Here is a 5,237-nt window from a genome sequence, read left to right on the forward strand (position 1 = left end):
AGGGATTCATCACCAGGCCCCACACAGTGCATGTATTTCTGGCTCTCAGTTCTCGGCATGTTGAAATCATTTCCTAGTCCCTTCAGCCTCTGCCTGTGATGGGACACGGATCTTTACAACTGGCCAGGGGGTTCTGCTGCAGTGTTTCTGGTTGGGTGCTTGACTGGGGACCTAAGGGGGCCTCACTGCTGGGAGCCCCAGTCCTTGTGTCTTTGAAAAGCAAGGCTGCCGGGCTCAAGGACAAAACTGCACTAAGAGCCTTCCATGGCATAGTGACACAGTGTCACTTCTTCAGCATCCCCCACATTGAAGTCACTGGGCAGCCAGGGCACAGAGTCGATTGATTTGTAGGAGGTGTCACGGCTAATCTTGACCGTCACCAGACCAGCAGCCTCATAAAGGTAGCACTCTGGGTGGTCGTGGGGCCATGACCTTAGTGACCGTATCTGGTCCCTGGCCTCTTCTCTCTTACTTTCTTCCCCTGTGCTCCTCTTGCGGGCTGCCCTGAGCTGATCAGTCTTGCTCCACCACAGCCTCCTGCTGTGACGTCCATGCCTTGGCGGCCACTGACCAGAGACTTCTCTGAAGCTGGAATAATTTCATCCTAAAAGCCAGTCCTTTATTAGAAGAGCTGTGCTTCAATCTGTAAAAAAGTCATTGCTGGGGGGCTGGGGACATGGCTCAGTGGAATAAGCGCTTCCCTGGCAAGCGCAAGAGCCTGAGTCCAATCCCCAGTTCCACCAAAAAAAAAAAAAAAAAAAAAAAAAGTCATTGTTGTGCATTGAGGTATATACCTGTAATCCCAGCATATGGGAGGCTGAGGCAGGAGGGGTCGAGTTCAGGGTTAGCTGTGACTGTGTACAAAGCCCCTCCAAAAATAGAGCACATTTAATGTTTTTCTGTCTCATCTCGGCATCAGCAGTCCCGATCCCACACCTCCCCATTCTCCACCATCAGCCAGGCACCTTGGTGCAGCCCAATCCAGACGCTGCCCAGATTGGCACTTGTCCCCAGCTTGAGCCTTATTTACCATGCGCTTCTCTCTCACAGGGCCCTTCCCCTTGTGCACAGCAGAGCCATCTGTCTAACTTTTCTCTTCTTGCTAAGACAAAATCCCAATACCCAAAATGAAGGAAGGAAAGCTTTGTTTAGCTCCCGGTTTGGGCAGCTTTCAGCTGGCTGCAAGGCGGGGTGGCGTGGCAGAGGGGCAACCGTTCACAGCAGCAGGAGAAAACAAAACCAGCAAGAGCAGAGAAGGGGGACAGTGAACAAACCTCTGCTTCCCTTATGCTGTACGCAGGCCACCCGCCCTTGGGTGGGTGTAGCACCCACACTGTCTCCTGCGCTCCTCTTGCACAGGCTCAGGGTGTTTACAAAGTGAGGCCACGGCCTCCGGCTGAGTCACATGGTTCAACTTCTGAACTTCTGAGGTTGGCACAGTGAATCAACCATTACGACGTTCTGGGACTTACACAGCCGCCCTGGGGCATGTCCTCTACACCCTAGGATGCAGAACTGCTGAGTCACCTACTTAAGCTTCTAGACTTCTCAGGGTGACGCAATGTGTCAACCATTACACCCTCAAAATCAGGAAACTGATGTCCATGCCCTGGTGCCATCTCATCCTCAGGTGGATGCCTGTCATTTGTTCTGTTCCAGTCATATGGATCAAGCCTTGCATTTGTTTTTTCTCCTTCCTTTGTGGTTTTACTGGCTTTTCTATAGCTAATGCAAACTACCGCACTCCTACAGCTTAAAGGAGAGGTTGCTTTATGGCTCCTGATCCTAGTGGGTTCCATTCATGGTTGGTTGGCCCGAAGGCAGAAATGGCCTAGTGGAAAGGCCTGGAGGGGGACAGTTGCTCAGCTCTTGGTGGCCAGGAAGCAGAGCGAGAGGAGCATCTAAGGACAAGGATACTCCCCTCATCATGCCTCCAGTGACCCTCCTCCAATCAAGGCCCACCACCTAAGGTGTCGTCAGCTGTAAATTTACCCTTGGCTCAATCTGCTGGTGATCCAGGCATCTTCCAAATGCCCCATTCCTGAATGTAAGACTTTTGGGGGACAGTTCAGACCTAAACTGTTACATGCACCTCTTGTCTGTTCTCTGTCTCCTTCAGGTCAGAGCCCTTCTTAGTTTCCTTGCCTTGGATGATATTGACACTTTTCACATTGTGCTTGTTTGGTAGAATGTCCCTCAGTGTGTGTGTGTGTGTGTGTGTGTGTGTGTGCGCGCGCGCACGCGCACGCACTCATGATGTGATTCCAGTCTTGAATCTTTGGCAGGAAGGTCTCTTATGGAGATGAAGGTGCTGTCTGCCAGACTTTTCCACTATGAAGTTACAGTTTTGCTTTTGTAAGAGTGTTTTGTGGAGAGGTGCTTCATTGGGATCAGACACATGGTGTGAACTCGTTATATTCAATATTACAGTTATGTCTAGAAGTAATATAAAATTACATGACACATCCCTAGTTGTGCCCGTTGAGAGGGCAACACCCCTGTCATGAAGAATCCGTCACCTGGGACTTGGCTTCTAAAACTGTGCTCTCTAGGGAATAACCAGTGCTTATAGGACAAATTGCTGGGGTGGCGGGGGTGGTAAGGTGTACCTAGAACACTCACAGGTTAGTTTTTTTCTTAGAGAACTATAGATCCCACTTAAGGCACAAAGATTTCGTTTAGTTTTCTCTCTTGTAACTCCTTTGTGCCGTAGGGACAAACCTGGTTTGCATTATTCACAGTCTCCTTGTTGGTCACGCTGTGTGTGAGTCGATCCCGCTCCCCGAAGCCCCCTCCACGATGCCATTCTTCTTGGGTTGGGCTCATTCACACAGTCACTTTCCTCGCTCTTCTTGTGGTCAGGTGCCCTGCTGCCCACTTCCTGCAGGACTCTGTCCTTGCTCTGCTGGGTTCTGACCTTCCTTACTGGGCACCCACAGGCTACCATGGACCCCTCGCCTGCCCCAGTGGCTGACACCCTGAAATAAGCAGGCCTGCTGTCCTCATCAGGCCTCTTCTTCATGGTGTGGCATCCCCTCAGTGGGCCCAAACAACGGTGACAGCTACCCTTGGGGGGTCATACGTGGCTTGAGGATGGAGTTATTCAGGAAGAGCAGCACATTGCATGGCATGCCATCCATTCTCAGTTTTGTTGGGCCATTTGGGAGGGGCACCTTAGAGACCCACAGGCAAGAGCCTGGCAGTGCCCTGGTTGGGAGCTGTGGGAGTTAGTAGGGTAGAGCAAAGACCAGTGGCATAGTAATTAAATCACTCCCATAAGTATGGAGAGTAACTAGATGGAAACATTCTAATATGTTAGCAGTATTTATCTTTTGGTGGGATTTGTGAATAAAAAAGGTATATTTTATCCATCTTATGGCTATTTAAATTTTACAACATTTTAAAGTACCCTGGCTAGCTTCGAAATAATTCACTGAAAACTGCTGTCACAGCGATCGGCGGTGCGTTTTCCTTCTGCCAGGTAGGTTCTAGAGTAGAGTGCCTCAGCTGGGTGTAGTGGTGCACAGCTGTTTAGGAGGCTGAGGCGGGAAGGTCCAAAGTTCAAGGCCAGCCTGGACTATTTACCAAGAGTCTGTCTCAAAAAAGTAAAGGGCACTAGGGATGTAGCTTGGATCCTAGTACTAGAAAAACAGTAGAACAGACTGGTCAATCTTGGTGCCAGTCAATCGGCTGGGTGATGAAGAACCAGTTAAGTAGCCTCTCTGTACCTTTGTGTTTTTTTCCATAAAATGGGATCTTAGAGGCTTATTCAACAACTCGGTGCATTGCTGCTCCTACGTCCTGGGCACACAGTAGGCACCAACAGTGTTTGCTACGGATGGCATTCATGCTGCAGGGCAGAGGCTGGCGTCCAACGCGTCATCTGCACATCTCAGGAAGGTCACTCTCCGGTCACTCTCCTGGCGTGGCAGGCAGCTGGCCTCCCCTGGGGCAGCAGTCAAGGCAAGGGTGACGGACCTCGGCAGGGGAGTGTTTGTTGTCCTGCCCTCTTGGACAGGATCCAGGAGATCAGCGTCTTCCCTGACTCAGCAGCCTGGCCCGCGGAGATGGGACTGGCGCCACAGGACAAAGGACACCGGCGCGGTCTCTGAGCCGAGCGCAGCCGGGGACTCGCTCTTTCATTTTGCTCATTCATGCGCTCACTCGGCTGTTCACTTCACATTCCGTGGCTGTTCACTTCGCATAGGTTTATTATACGCCTGCCATGTGTCGGGCACCGCTTTATGCAGTGTGTTCAATCATTAACGCGAGACTAACAGAAATTAATGGAGTTGATAAGGGAGCTGAAGGAATCAGTCTGCACCGATACTTAGAGTAGCCAAGAGGTGATCGAATGGATAAACAAAAGTGCGTACGAGGGCAGAAGGTGTGCAGCTCCCAGAAAAGGGCCTGGACGCAGGCTGCAGCACCAGGACCTCGAGCTCAGGCACTCGAGGCGCTCACCAAAGGACAGACGCTGTGTGACGCCACTCGCTGAGGTACGGGAGCTACTCCCAGACACAGGCAGCTTGGGGCTGCCAGGGCGGGGAAGAGGGTGCGCGTTGGTGATTCGTGGCTACGTCTGTGGCTTCACCTACGTCTCTGGGCATGCTTCCGTGTCTGCAGGAGGCATGTATGCTGCTAACCTTGGCGTTGCTCTTCTCTTGTGAGGCTGGCTTTTTGTTGTTGTTGGCCTGTTCCAACTCAGAACGATGAAGAGCAGAGAGAAAGCTTTTTCTTTCCCTACAGTTTGGAATGGCACTAAACTATATTTTACATATGATTAAAATGGTAAACTTTATGCTATATGTATTTGTTACAGTTTATATCTGAATGTCCCCCCAAAGCCTATGCACACAGAGGGGGACTTAGAGATGACCGAATCACAGGGGCTCAGCAGGTGCCTGGGGGTTCGTCTCCCTCCTCGGCCCCTCCTTTCTCCCCTGCTTCCTGTCCACCACACCTTGAGCAGCTTTGCTCCACCCAGGTCCTGCCACCGTGCCGTTGAGCATTCAAGGTCTGACCCTTCGAATCTACAAGGCAAAATGCACCCCTCCATCTTCAAATTGTGGGTGTTGGGTGCTGTGTCTCACAGTCGAGGAAAAAAACAAAATATTTTACTGCCTTTTTTTTTTTTTAATTCTTTATTTATTACATTTATTTATTGTGTGTGTGTGGCCAGCTCAGCCCACCAGGGGGCGGGGCTGGCTGGCATGTGGTGCTGGGTGATCGAACCG

At 51.0% G+C, this 5,237-nt stretch overlaps 1 long non-coding RNA gene across 1 annotated transcript; it reads left to right on the top strand.

Moving 5' to 3' along the window:
• The first annotated feature begins 4,189 nt into the window (after positions 1-4,189).
• LOC111816636 lies at positions 4,190-4,801 on the top strand. The gene is made up of 2 exons (XR_002820994.1): positions 4,190-4,499; positions 4,672-4,801. It is a non-coding gene; the product is annotated as an uncharacterized LOC111816636 (long non-coding RNA).
• The last annotated feature ends 436 nt before the right edge of the window (positions 4,802-5,237 follow it).

This window comes from Octodon degus, unplaced genomic scaffold (genome assembly GCF_000260255.1).
Source record: "Octodon degus isolate 3935 unplaced genomic scaffold, OctDeg1.0 scaffold00036, whole genome shotgun sequence".
Classification (NCBI taxonomy): Eukaryota; Metazoa; Chordata; class Mammalia; order Rodentia; family Octodontidae; genus Octodon; species Octodon degus.